Source organism: Pyxicephalus adspersus, chromosome 1 (genome assembly GCF_032062135.1).
Source record: "Pyxicephalus adspersus chromosome 1, UCB_Pads_2.0, whole genome shotgun sequence".
Taxonomy (NCBI): domain Eukaryota; kingdom Metazoa; phylum Chordata; class Amphibia; order Anura; family Pyxicephalidae; genus Pyxicephalus; species Pyxicephalus adspersus.
In genome coordinates this window covers 41,679,282-41,694,771 of record NC_092858.1, presented here as the reverse complement: position 1 = coordinate 41,694,771, position 15,490 = coordinate 41,679,282, and the positions used below count along the sequence as shown (strand labels likewise).

Sequence of the window (15,490 nt, the reverse complement as noted above, 5' to 3'; positions counted from 1 at the left end):
GCTTGCAAGCTACTTTTAAAATGAACAAGTCAAAATGATCTACCAGCAACAAAAATGCTAAACATAAATTTATTGATTTATACCGAGTATACTACACAGAAGTGACTGAAGCTAACATTGAATGGTAGACCATTGCACAGACATTGCACTACAAGACTATAGGGACAGGAAATCTACAGTTCACCTATCATAGGAGAATGACGTGCTGCACAAGAAAAAAGAACTGCTAATCTGTACAAAGGTATCTCGGTAATTGAACCCTGATTCCGAGCCTGAACTGACTCCCTACTTTTACACAAGCCTTCACACGCACGCACTGGAAGACATCCCCAGCATCCCTACAGACTTACAGCAGGGCTGCTGGTAAAAAGCAGGGAGGGGTAAGGTAGGGCACCGCGATTGACATGCGCTGCCTTTGCGATCGACCAGTATATCACCATCAAAGTTTTGGGCACCCCTGGTTTAGTGTTTATAACCAGGCTCATGGCTGCTCCAAAACTTTGAAAACCTAATGAAAACCCAGCAACACTGTACAAGGGTGGGCTCAGAACACATGGTGGGTACAGCACAGGTAAAGAAAGTCAGGGTCACATGATCATACTAGCTAGAAATAACAGCCCCTGCAGGCCGTACATACCCCTTTTTTGGGTAAAATGTTTTGAATACAGATTTTTCCACATACAAAAACATAACGACAGTCTCATTATTCTTGCACAAGCAAATAGTCAAAGACAAGGTAAACCAAAAGAATGTTTATGAGTTAATGAGCTGGTGTGGGAGCTGTTCGAGTAAGCAGATAGTCAGATATCACAGTTGGGACATAGGAGAGTGGAATAAAAAAGATTTTGGCATCCCAGCCTGCTGTGTAGCGTGTTTTTGGGTGGACTGCGGTCAGTGCATGCTCTATGCAGTCTGTGACAGGAGTTAGGTCTGTATTGCACATGGATGAAAAGGTCTTTTCCATATCAGACACATCTGTTAAAAAACAAAAGAGGACATATTTTTAAACAGAACATATCTAGCTATATATTGGTTACTTTACAATTACTAAATAAACTATCAGTATCATCAGTGATAAGTTGTTTTCGCTTAGGCTTATTACAGAATCTTTTCAGGAAATGTGGAAGTGGCAGCTCAGTGACTAACAAGCAGTTTTAGAGATTTATATGGTGGAATCTACAATAAACATTTCTACATTTTCTTCCTCCAGTTTTATTTATAGGATAAAAAGGTAAGGTACTCCTAGAGGTTTCCTAATAAAAAATATACAAACCTTGGTAGGTGCAAAAGAAGACAAAATTTATTATATAGGATGGCCTACTTTGCTTTAAAAATTGACAAAAAAATGTATAAAAACATTGAGTGACAAAAAAAAAAACCCAATCAGTATTTGTAGGAGCACAGAGGGTAAAGTATTTACCAGCATCCATGGAACATTAATGCTGGAGGCCAAAAAATGGTGCAGGCGGTGAATCATTAATTATTGTAATCGACCTTACAACTGTAAAACTAACGAATTTAAATGTCAGTAATGGGTACTTCCATGTTTTTCTCATAATCAGATTGTTTAATAAATTGATTTCTAAAATGAAAAGGATGTTAAGATAAAGCAATAAAAGGTTGTAGAACTTACATTGTTCAAAATACTTCTCTCCAAAACTATATTGGACTTCTGGGTGGACATTTTTCCAAACATTCTTTAGACAATTTTTCATGTTCTGCATATCATTCAGTCCAGTCTTAAAATAACCAGGCTCAATAATGGAAACTTTTACTCCAAAGGGACTCAGCTCACGCCTGTCGGTATATACAAGCATTAAAGAAATTGTAGCTACAGAAAATAAAATATAAATATCATAACTAGGTTGTTGGATAGGTTTTATTTTGAAGAGACTAAATCGATTAGGTCTTTAGAGGCAGTATGAAATGCTTGACTGACTGCTGATAATTATAGAAAATATGTGGCATGTATGAAATAATTTAGAACTCAGGTCTTTTCATTGACTTGTGAAATACATTTCATTCCTAATACTCAGCACAACTTGCTTATAACCGGCTTACCCAGTACAGAATACAGTTTCATATATTCCATGTATACAGCTCTATCTGTAGCTATGATGTCAATATACAGTAATTAGATGAAAGAATATTGCATTTTTTGTATCACCTGTATCTTACTGAGTCTTCCCCACACAACTGTCATTTGATTATCTAATTTTTTTACCCTAATACAGTACATCAAAATCAAAAATCTGCATTCAACTGCATGACATCCTATTGGTATCGGTATCTTGGATAAGTCCTACAAATGCATTTTGTGTAAGATCCGGTAAATGGTGGTAGAGAAATAGAAGGCTGATGTCAGACTTCAGCTCATCATCTGTGACAGAATCACCATGATGCAGGGGCCACTGTGCCTTATTTAAGCAGGGTCCTCTCTTTCCACTGTGTTACAGTCTGTGACTGTCTGTCATTTGAAAACCCTATTTATTGTACAGCACTGCGTAATATGTTGGTGCTATTAAAAACTGTTTATTACTATTATTATTAATAATAATATTAATAATATTAATAATAATATTAATAATATTAATAATAATTATATTAGAAGCCACTTCCTTGCTCGATTGATAGAATGACACCTTTCTGATCAGGCCAGTGGGGGTGGAGGTAATGGCAAAATTGATAAGTGGTCTTTTAGTGATCCCATTTCTGGTGATTAGCCCTTCAATTAAAGGACCAAATATGTGGCATAGCCAATTGCCTGGGTCTAAACCAGCAATTTAATCTCTTGGTATTGAGTTCTTTCATTATATGCTGACATCTTGTTGATTAATACATTTTTTTAAACCATGTTTAACAGCTGTATAACAGTTTTAAAGAATTTAATTTTTTATGAACTATTCAGATTTTACATTAAAGCTGTGTGAGGTTGACTCAGTAAGGTACAAGGTTAATACAAAAAGTGCAATAGCCATCTTTTTCTCATCTGATTACTGTAAACTGGGATCATTCCTCCTACAGAAGGAGATGTATGCATGGAAGATAGAAAAACGTATTCCGTATTTGGTAAGTCTATTATATGCATGTTGTGCTGAGTATTAGGAGTGGAATGTATTTCACAAGTCAAAGTCCTGAGTTATAAATAATGATTTTAAACATGCCACACATTACAGGAAAGACCTTTGGGCTAAAGTATATTAAAATAATCTTCTCTCTTACCTTAGACTGTCTGAAAATGCTTCAACTCCAAATTTGGAAATGCAATATCCTCCACCTCAGATAGTGACTCTTCCCACTATACTGGACATGTTAACAATGCGACCTTTGGATTTCCTTATTAAAGGTAAAAGCTTAATGGTTATGTCGACAGGACCCAGCAAATTCACATTTATAACTTTCTCAAAGTCTTTTTTTGTCAACCATTCATTAGGTGCACCAGGCATCCCTGTTCCTGCATTATTCACTAAGCCCCACAGACCTGAAATGAAAAAAGAGAAAAATATAAGGGAAGCAGATGAATAGTGTAAAACATCACAGATCTCACCAGATTGTGACGGGACATATAGAGCCTCCCATGGTAGATTAGGGGACCTATAAGTATGCTAAAGGAGTTCTGCACTTTAATGATGTTGTAGTATTGTGATAGTTTTGATAAGGTGGTGAGAAATAGGATTTAGAATTAAGAAGAAAAAGTTTGTGCCTTGTATCTTTATTTTACTGTATGCATTAGATTGACTTACAATAAAATCTAAATAAATAAACCTAAAAGTGGCTATCTTGTCATTTTATTATTAAGCACATCTGTACTCTGTACACACACACACATATATATATATATATATATATATATATATATATCTTAATAAATATATCCAGGGATATCAAGCAATTTTTCTGGGCTGTCAATAAAATCTCATAACGTGTTGATTCTCAGCTTGTATCTACTCTATAACTCTAGAAAAGGATTGAGGGTGAAAGGCAAATGTTTCACATACCTATTTCATTTAAAGTGATCTTAAACCCAAAACAAATACAGGTAGTCCCTGGGTTAAGGACATCTGACATACGGACGACTCCTAAATACAAATGGGCTTCCCTGCTTTCTCCTGTGCAGAACAGAGGCTTGAAGGGGGGAGGGGGCGACTTGCATGACTTGCAGAAGAAATTTTTTGCTAAACACAGCTGAGGTTGTGAGTGACCTTAGGGGGGTGAGCTCTTTTTGCAGCCTCTTGTAACCCTTTTACGACCAAGACAAACTCTACAGTTGTTTCTTTTTGCATATTAAAGCACAGCTTGCTCCAGAAGTTAATGAATGTCTAGGCTCCATAAATATTTTTTTGCTTTGTGATTAACTCTCAGTGAGAATTTTATACAGTAACTGACACCGTGCTGCCTAATAATATGTTGAGACAAACATCTCTCCTAATTGCATTCAATAAAATAATGTACCTGTTCGGACTTACATACAAATTCAACTTAAGAACAAACCTACAGTTTTGTATGTAACCCGGGGACTACCTGTATAATATTATGTGGTAGCATCACCTGCTTTATAAAACGCTTACTGCTTTCTTACTCTGTGCTACATTGAAACAGAACATTTTTGGCAACCTATACTTCTGACTTAAGGGAGGCTACATTGCCTTGTAGCATCTCCCTGGAGCCCCAGTGTAGCCACCCTTACATGCACTTTATTAATACGTTCTGTACACAGATTTACAGGTGACAAAGAAGCCTTCTCTGTCATTACATGGCTGCTCTGCCAACCAGCTCTAAGACTGCTGCTGCTCTCCAGCTCCTCATGTTTACCAGCTTGAAGTTTAGGTGAAGCAATGAAAGAATAATACGGGGTTAGAGTTTACAAAACCTGTATTAGTAAAAAAACATGCATTTTTTTGAAAAGTGTTTATTACTTAATAACATCTTGAGATGTTACAGTATCTTACTGTAACATTTTGAGTGTCAGGAATTATAACTGGTAAATTCTATTCATTAATTACTAATTCCAGCACATCCCTGTGCTGGCCAGCCCCCAGCGGTCCAATAAAACTGACTTTACTCTTCTGGATTCTGGGCCAATTGGAAGTGTCTACAGGCAATGATGTGGACTCACAAAGGAGGACCCCACCTCCTATATACAGAAAACACAGAAGACCGGGGCTTGGAACATCATGTGACCAGGGGTTTAGGATATTAGGGTAGGTATGGGTGGGTAGTAGGAACCCAGAGATCAGCTTTAGGGTAGAGTAAGATTAAAACAAATAATATATGCTACGTATTAGGGTAAACTTTGACATGTTATTGTATTAGTATTATTATTAGTAGTGATATAATAAAACTGCAGTTATATAACATCAAGTTTTTGCCCTGGCACTCCTGTGCAGTATGAGATCCCAGGCATGGCTACTTCTGACAATTAGTTTTGGCAGATTTGGAGACAAGCTTGACTCAAAAAATGTGTAACTTTTACCTTCAATCATGTAAAAGGTGAAATCCGTCTGATGTGCAGGTATTTTTAACAAGATTGGACAACTGAATGAAATATTCACACAATTGTTTTAGTGAAGATTTACAGTACCTGTAGTCAACTAGCCCAATGTGTTTTATAATGGCATGTACAAACGTCTACTTGTGGCTCACCCATAGTATTTCTGCCGGGCTTCTGTAAACTCTTATACACATATGTCCACATTTTTTTTTTGTGGGAAAATACCTCCTCAAACATCCCTCCTCAATAAGCAGTTTAGTCATTTTAATTGTTGTTTCCTATTTGATGGTTATAATTCCATACTGTGCCATTGTTATTATATATATCAGACCTCATTGTCTGTAAAAATTAATAGCACCACTTTTCCACCACTAAAACATGCAGACTAGTTTTCTCCGCTCACTGAATGTCTTTTTTTGCTCTGTTTTAGAAGATGAATGTAAAATGTGCCACAATAGAAAGCACATTTTAAAAACATCAACATATTGATAAGTTATTAGCCCCCTATCTAGAACATTTGTAACTGTAGTGTTTTAATATGGACAGTATCATGATCATCAAATAAATAAGAGGTAATATGTTAGCCTTACCTTGCTTATTGTCAGCTCTCAACAGACATCCAGGTAAATATATTGCCACATATATTCATTTTTTTCCATCCTAGATGTCCTAGATTCAGTCCGCAAATCATTAACTATCCTGATTTGCAGGTCTTAGATTGGCATGGCACCAAAACACTGTATTGTGTTAAAGGGGAAGAATATTCGAGTTATTGTTATACATGCGGTAATGATTAAAGTTCTGCTTTTATAAGTTATTATTTATGCATCTGAGACAACCATATTTGTACAATACACATGCAGGTTCTACTTTGTAGCGTTACACAGTGACATTCCACTGCCAAACTTTGGTAAACTCTGTATCGGATGTTGTCAAACGTTACACAGAGTTTTTGATTTCCTATCCTTCCTCATGTGCAAGTCATCACGCCTGATTATCAGAAACTCAGATCGGAACACTTTACCTGGAAAGGAAAGAGCTAAAATGTTCTACACGAACATCTAACTAACTAACTAACCCTAGGCACTTTTAAAACCCCTTTGTACTCTTAGTCCAATCTGCAGTTGCAGCAAAGCTGCCAAAAATCCACTTTTGTCTCTGCTATGTTATAATGGCCTGTTATGCCACAAAAGAGCTGTCAAAAAGGACTGTCAAACAATAATACAACTGCTGCACTGAATACAAATTGCTACCTGGGAATTCATTAGAATACTGAACCCTGTAAAATAAAAAGACTGTGGAAAGCTCCTACCATATTATAAAAGACTGCTACCATGTTACAATAGACAGAGACTGCAGCCAGGTTATAGGCACAGGACAAGTTCCCATGTATGTACCCAGACACGTGGTTTTATTAAACCAATGTATGTTGTAACAAATATCCACTGCACATCACAGAGGTATTTCATGGAAGAGGGTCAAAACAGTGCATAAGCTATCCTAAAATGACAACATGAAAGCTCATAAAAGGTAATTTGTGTCCCTGTGTGCTGTAAAGTGCAAAGGTAGTGCTGCTTCCATGAGAATAAAGTGTTAAACCAAGTGAAAAAAAAAATCATGAACAAACTATTCCATGCTTTCATCTGCCCAACATACATCCTGCAAACAGAAATCACACGCATGATCTACCCTGATCCACCCAACCACAGTATCTGCCATGCCCTTTAATCCCTTAACACTTACTCTTTAGGCAAAATATTGATGTTAAAACCATACTCTAGTCACAACAAGTTTAGAACCCACTTGAATATAGGCAGTATTAGGTTACATCAGGTACTGAGAGGAACATGAAACGTTATGGTCTCTAAGGGTGACAATGGTGTAATAATTGAGTATAAGGTTTATACAGCCTTTGAAATAATTGACAAAAGTCTGTTACTGCAAATGCCATCTTCCTCTAGAATTCAAGCTCTAGACTTATTTTGAATATCTTGATATTTGACTGACCAGACCTTCATAGTTTCTCACCTAAAATCCACTTTATCACCTGTCCTTTCTCTTTTGATATACCACAAGGCCCAGTCCTTGGTCCTATTCACCACAAGCTTAACTCTTCTTATGGGGGCTGCAAAAGATCTACGCACAGGAGACAGGAGGAGGACTCCAAAGGCCAGTGACAAATCAAAGGCAGGTAGTGTGTAAGTTGAATAAATATAGGAACCATGTTTTCTCTTGCTTAAACATCTCACCCTCCTACAGTTATCAACTGTTTCAGGTAGAAAGACTTTAGGAATCTCTTAAAGGTAATACTGTAATTATGGCAAACCTAAACCATTCTCCTTACTTCCTTCTTCCTATTCTTAGCTTGTTCCCAACAGGTGCATTTGGGGTGCCATAAAGCATTGATGGCAGCACTGGAAACCAATGCATGGTGTGTGTATTCCCCCACAGTTACCATTACACAATTGTGGCATCGAGCCCTAAGGCAACAATACAAATTCAACAGAGATTATAACCCTTTACCAGACCAAGAAAAATGGCTAAAGCTGGGCTGTAAGTGTAAATGTTAGAGATAGGGGAGAACAAGAAGACATAGGTATTTAAAGTAAAATTATTTTAATCCTTGCTCCCTAATTTCTGCACCGGATTTGTTACACAGAAAACTAAGGTTGGCATTTCTAAAATCTATACCAATTTGAGTTGTGTTAATTAGGTGTTATGAGCATGCTTACATTGCAGAATGTGATGATTATCTACAACTCCATCTGTGGAATGGGTTAAATATGTGGCATGGAGATTTAAAACTTGGAAATCCCTACCTCTTCTGTCCTGCCAAGAACCACTAGAGAAAAAAAAGAATTTATGTGCAAAGTTCAAAAACAAGAGAAAGCTTGTTTAGTTCGACCAGAGGCTGCAGTTATTTGTTATCCTGAAGAACACTTGCAAAATATATTACAATAGTCTATGGGTCCGTAACAGGAAAGCAGTCATTAACTATGTTTCAGGAAAAGTTATAGGGTAAATTCCTTGCAACTGAAAGGAACATGTATAGTTGATCAAAGCCAAAACTTTACACTAATACTTCTGTGTATATTTTTTCTATCACTGATTGCTTATGTTTTTATTAGTATATTTGATAAATGTAATCTTACTTAAACTCCTGGCATTTTTTTAAAGTTTATGAGATAAATTAACCATCATGGTCCTGCAGGTGTCCCAAAAGTGTTACTGTCATACAATGATGTAATTTTACTTAAAGGTCCCCTAAAGTTGGACAAGTTGTTGCCTTGTCAATAGTGATTAGTGAAATTAACTTTACATGCATGAGAGTCAATAAGAAGGTGAAAATACAATTTTTACTGTTCTTGAAAAATGCATTATGATTTTAATTACAAAAGGAATCTTACAATGGGTTACAAATAAAAAGAAAAAGTTTACCAAAATGAGAAATCTGTGCTTTTTAAAAATGGTGGTTTCTGCCTCACTGTGCTATAAGACAGCAGCAGCACTGAGAAGCTACTAACAGGGAGGACAAAAGCAGCCATCACTGCAGATGATAAGCAGTCCCATTCTCTTCCTCAATAAAAAAAATGTAGAGGTTTTTATAAAGCTGTCAAGCTATCTTCTTCTCCCACACACTCTCCTTTACTATAGGCATCAAAAGCAAGACTCCAAATAGAAATGAAACTCTAAGTCTGTGGCTAATTTATGGAGAGTAGGGCTGAGTTCCTATTGATTGCTGAAGGTGGCTGTATATGCACAGTATGCTTTGCAGAGTCACCTTGGAATATTGCTCCATGGGTTCAAAAATGATTGGTATTTTATTGAATTATCCTGAAAATAATAATATTATTAATGGGACTTTCCAGGCAAAATCAGTTTGGCAAATATTCATGAACTTCTTCACCTATCCCTATATGTCCGCTGTCTGGCTTCTGCTTTTGCTTTTGAAGTAATAAAAATACATAACAGCAATAAATAGTAGAGCCCTTCTGTTATGCACAGAGAGACAGGACCACTAGGGGGTGCTACGACTTGCACAGAGATGGTGTGATCCCTGAGAAGGGCCAAGGTGCAGAGCCTTAAGCTGCGTACACACTTCCAATTTTTATCGTTGGAAATGAACGACGAACGACCGATTGGCCAAAAATCGTTCGTAAAAAAAGTAACCAACGACGCCAACGAACGAGGATAGTCGTTGGAAATGAACGACCGGACCGGGGGATCGGATTGGACGACGATCGTTGACCATCTATCGTGTGTACGGTCGTTCAGTGATCGTCCATGGTCTGAGCATGCGCGGTGAAGGAACGTTCGCTATCTATCGTGTGTACAATATCTTTGAACGATCGTGTCGTTATCTGTAGGTACAGGATCGGTGCCATACGATCGTTCGCAGATATCGTGCAGGATCGTTCGTCGTTCGTTTACCAACGATAAAAATTGGAAGTGTGTACGTAGCTTAAGCAGTAACCAGGTTTTCTCCAGAGCCTCTGATGGTGAGGATGTTGCGCCGCTAATTACTGCCAGGTTGCGGTCCTTGGGCACACCAAGGTGGGCAAAACACGGTACCAAATCACCATGCAGAAGGGGTTGAGGGAGGCAGCAAGCAAGAGAAGTCAGGTCACACGCCAGGGGTTAATTGCCAGGGATCCAAGAGACAGACACTAGTGACACAGGGGCCACTGCAGGCACAGGGAACACAGGAAGCAAAACAGGAGGCACAAGTAACTCAGGGATATCCACAGACAGACAGGAACACTGGAACAGCACAGGTAAGTTGGCTGGGAACCAACAGACTGGACAACGAGGGGGTTAACACAGGAGCTGGACAGAGGAAACACTGTATTAAGCACCAGGTGAACAGGAACTAGCTCACAGAACTAGGGGCTCCGCACAATGGGACACGTTGCACGAACACAGATTGCAATGTGTGAGCTGGCTAAATAGCCAGACCTTGTCAAGAGACTATTTTGTGATTGACCAGCGGATTGGATGGAACGGATAAAGCTTGGAAACAGAGGCAGACCCAGCATAAGAACTGCCAGCATACGCAGGAGAAAGGCGTCTGCGGTTTATAGGGTGAGAGGTAAGTGTGACACCTGCAATCGCCTACACTGCCCTGATCTACATGGTTCTGACACAGTTTCACACTTTTAGGATTTCAGATACTGTTGTATAACAAAAACTTGCCTTGTAAGACAGATTTAGACGTATGTATTCTCCGAAAAACTGTAGGGCAGTGGAGTAAATGACAGAGCCATACAGGCTTTGCAAGCAAGCAAAAAAAGGTACAGTAGATTAGAAAGGTAACAGAAATATCACACACAGATTTACCCACATGTATGCTGGTGATAACAGAAGGTGTTTAGTAAGTGAAAGTATGATTTAAATGAGTGAAAATGAATAATAATGCCAAGAATGAGAAGCTGTTATTAATATTACTTGCCTTCAAGTTTAGTTACTAGCTGTTTTATCAAGTTAGAAGAAAACCAAAGGGCATAATAGATGATGATGTGTGATCTGCAAAAAAGTGATACTGAAATTCCAATGAGCTAGCCAGTTGACCAACACCATACAAATAGAACAAAGCTTTGTACTAAACTAAGACAAAGGGCCAAAAGAAATGACTTTGTGGATCCAAGGTAAATCCAAGACTGTGTACCCTATTGATACCTATAGGGGAAAGTGTAGAGTACCAAACAATGGTTACCTAAGGGTGAGGAGAGTAATGGGCCCATCATTGTAAAGGTCCAGTTTTTGCCTGTTTTTGACAGTTACCAATGCGAGTCCTTATAGGCTCTTAAGGGCACTCTAATTGTACAGGGAATTAAATCTGGTAGATGCTTACATCAGTTTGGCCCATATTAAGCAAACAAAATTAGCTTCAGAGAAGGATTGCAAAGGAAAGTTTGTTTACTAGCAATAGGTAAAAATAGGCACCATGTGGTGTTCCTTTAACTTGTTTTTAATATCAGTGGCAGATGGGTTCACTTACACAGTGCACATTCATATGTTTTTCTTAATATTTTACTCAAAGGCAGAAATAAGAAATCCTGTGAATAGTTACTATTTTTTTTGTGGATCTCTCATGTTCCTGAACTTTAGTCATGAGCACTTAACAAATCCTTCATCTCCCTTACTCAGCAGATTTGTGCTTTTTGGGGTCAGTGCTGAATGGTATCCTTTCCGGAAGTATTATATCTTTGCTAGCTGCTTCCTTGTCTCATTGATATTTCTTCTTCCTGTCTCCCTCCTTCCCAGCAATTTCTTAAAAGTGAAGCTTCCAGGAATTGTTTGCAACTCTTAGAGTTTTACTCTTGCTCTCTGACCTTTTTCAATTCAACTTTGCTGCGGAACATTCCATGGCTACCACAGACACACCTTGCTATAATATATGTTACCATTTGTCAATAATGTCAAATCGTGTATGTTTAAAATTTACCATTTATCAACCTTTTTTAAAAATGATCATTAGTACTTATAACAGATGCGGTGAATGTCAGATTTCTGCTTTAAAAATAGACCCCTAAGTGTTCTTTTTTAACATATTCTATTAGAGATAAAGCATCCTTTTTGGGTCACAACAGAATGCAAACTTCCTAATTTCTTTTCATGTTATATGTATGCTATACTGGAAAAAGAAAAACACAATATTTTATATCAATGCCTTCCTCTGATTCATGCTTGTAATGGTTTTGGTGTTCTAAATTTCCCAATCCCAACTACTGCTATTACTTTCTGTCAACATTGCCTGTTTTTTTTTTTTTTCATGCTAGCAAGGAAAAAATGTTAAATTGTTTTAGCCATGGTGTGTACAAGTGCAAATACATGTAAAGAAACATTGTCTCACCAAGGCACCTAAATGTGGTCTTTAATTTATAGTGCCCAGATACGTGACATATTTAGCGTTGCACAAATTGAGAGCAAGCTCACCCGGATGCAGTCTTTTCCTTCTCAACACATTAGTCCAACAATATTGAAGTCAGCTAAAGACATTCAATGTGTATCTACACCAAATATAAAACCAATGGCAGCCATTCTATTTAGTTGAAAGTAGAAAAAAAGAAAAAATGTATTTTATTAAAACATACATAGTGAAGAGACTAGTTCTGAAGTTAGATTGACTGTAGATACAAGGTCAAAGTTTGCTGTAAATTGCCATCCTATAACTCAAAGCTATATGGATGACAAGTATGTAAAAAATTAAACTTGTAAACTTGACAACTGTAAAAGCAAGTTGAAAGATAAAATTAAATTATATTTAAACTGCAACTCAGCTGCAGCAACTCTGTGTATTTGGCAGACTGGTTTGAGATGATAGAAAGGCAACAGTAACTCAAATAACCACTGTTACAACCAAGGTATGCAGAAGAACATCTCTGAATGCACTTGTGTACCCATGTACCCATGTCTTGAACCACATGAGTTTCAGGAGCACTCAAGAATTGGGACTTGAGGCTGCAATTTACACTGGCTCAGCAAAATTAAACAGGAGATTGAAAAAAATTGACATTACCAATATGAAAGCAGTATTCCATCCTGCCTAACATCAGAAACAGATCAAGCTGGTGGTGGTGGAGTACTGGTGTAGGAAATGTTTTCTTGGCACACTTTGGGCCCCTTAGTAGTAAGCACCCTTAAAATGCACAGTCTACCTTAGTATAGTTGCTGACCATCCCTATGACCCCAGCTTGCTACCTTCCGATGGCTTCATTCAGCAGGATAATGTGTCATGTCACAAAGCTCATGACAATGAGTTCACTGTAATCAAGTGGACCCCACAATCACCAGATCTCAATCCAATAGAGCAGATCTTGGATGTAACAGAATGTGAAAATAGCATCATCAATGTCTAGCAAATAACTATCATGTCATCATGGACCAAAATCCCTGAGGAACCAGCTTTGGAAGGCAAAGTGAACCAGGTCACCAATTTTTTTAAATGTGTTGGAGGTTGCCTTGGGGTGTTGATGCCACACTTTTCCTTCTTCCCTGGCAGGCTGGCCCATACTCCTTGTCAAAGAACCTGGATGTACACTCATTATGTCCCTGGCCCCATTCTTCACTTGAGTGTGCTTCTCTTCCTTGGCTGACTCCCTCTCTCCATTGGGCTGGCCTGATCCCCTCATCATCTTGGCTGATCACCTCTCTCTATATTGGCTGACCTCGCTCTCTCTTTTTATTTTGACTGGCCTCTGAGCCAAACAGGTCTTTTATCGCTATCCTGGACAGGACAATAGTTGCCTGTAATAGAAAAGTGTTAAAATAATATTTAAAAAGGTAATAAATAATAATTTACATAAATATATCTTTTTTTTTCTTATTTTAGATGTGGTAAGTATCAGAAACTGTCAGCATTATAAATTCTAATAGAAAACATCACTCTTGATTTTATACCAAGTTTGTGAACTTGGTCATCATGGTCTGGGATAAAGGTAAGAATAATACTCAGATTCCTTGGTAATGTCTGCACATACAAAGTTGGCTGGGATTTTTCTTTCTATGGCTCTTTTAATTACTTCATACAATCTGAAGGAGCAGCGTCTCCAATCTATTTATAATATCTATGATGGCCCACTCCTTAATATTCAGTCAAAAATATTATGATTTGCTTTGGTGAATTACTTGTACTGTTTGTTTTCTGGCCAGCATTACTGTCAGTTAGAAACTTTATATATACAATAATATTTGTGACATAGCAAATTTCTATATAGGTTTTTATTGCAGGTTGTATGTTCATTTAAAAGAGATCCATTTACCAATTTGAGGCAGAGACAGCAACAAAAACATTTATCGTCCTGGTATTACAGGTATACAAAAAATGAAATCTCCCATGTACAGCCACTCAGGTATCTATTACAATCTGAAAGTTATTATTATTAATATTTTATTAATATTGTTAATATTAATAATAATCAACAGGATTTATATAGCACCAACATATTACCAAGCACTATATATTAAATAGAGGTTTCAAATGACAGACAGGCACAGACAGTGACACAGGAGTAGGAGTGAACCCTGCCCCGTAGAGCTTACAATCTAGGAGGAGGGGCAAGTAGCACGCAATAGGAGGTGGATATGTAATAGTGGGAAGTAGTGAGGGTTTTAAGAGACAGAAGAAGACACGTGGACAAGTTTGAAAAGATGCGTTTTGGGTAGAAAGTTGAAGCAAGCGGTATAGGACGAGGAAGACATTCCAGAAAGTCGAAGCAGCTCAGGAAAAGTCTTGGAGTGTGTGATGAGATTTTGAGTGAGGAAGTCATTAGTAGGCCATTGGAGAAGCACAGTGAGCAGCTAGATAAGTTGGACAACAACTGTGGAGGGATTTAAAGTTCTATTCTTTCCACGCTCTATTAAAAACTAAAATAAAAAAAAACATTTTTCCCAGAATAAGTGTACAAAAGTTGCAGAAGGTTGATACCAATTGAAGTTCTGGTACTCCCTGAAAAAAATACAGCTAATGATGTACTTATGCAAAAACTACATTGTTTTGCTTTTCTTTTTATCCTACCTGTGGTTCAATTTTCTGATTTGTTGGAAAATGATAGTGACCTCAGATGTTACCGACGCTTTTTTAATTTTGGAATAATGGAATGTAAAAATATTACCAAATGCTGCTCACATGTCAGAATTCCATGTGTTTGAGCTCTAAGTCTTCACTGACCTGAAAACCTGGCCAAAAACTTAAAACCCCTTCATTGCTAAAAAGCCAAATTGTACATTGTGTAAAAACAAGCAATAAAACTATTCCACATTGTCCTGACTACCACTGGGTCACTGTAAGGATTTTTTGCAGCAAGGTGTTCATGTTGCCATATTTAATTTAAAAAAAAAAGTATTTACAGTTCTGATTCTTCATTTCCATATTGTAATAACCATGGCTGCAATCAAATGTCATTTATTAATAAATGAAATCACCTAAAGAAAAAGACCACTTAGTGCTATTTATATTAATACAGACACTTAAAGCAATAATAATTGTTGTGTCTATTA

At 37.5% G+C, this 15,490-nt stretch overlaps 1 pseudogene; it reads right to left on the bottom strand.

Annotated features, from left to right (window-relative positions):
- Nucleotides 1–51: 51 nt before the first annotated feature.
- LOC140328319 (retinol dehydrogenase 7-like) lies at nucleotides 52–3,645 on the bottom strand (annotated as a pseudogene).
- Nucleotides 3,646–15,490: the final 11,845 nt, after the last annotated feature.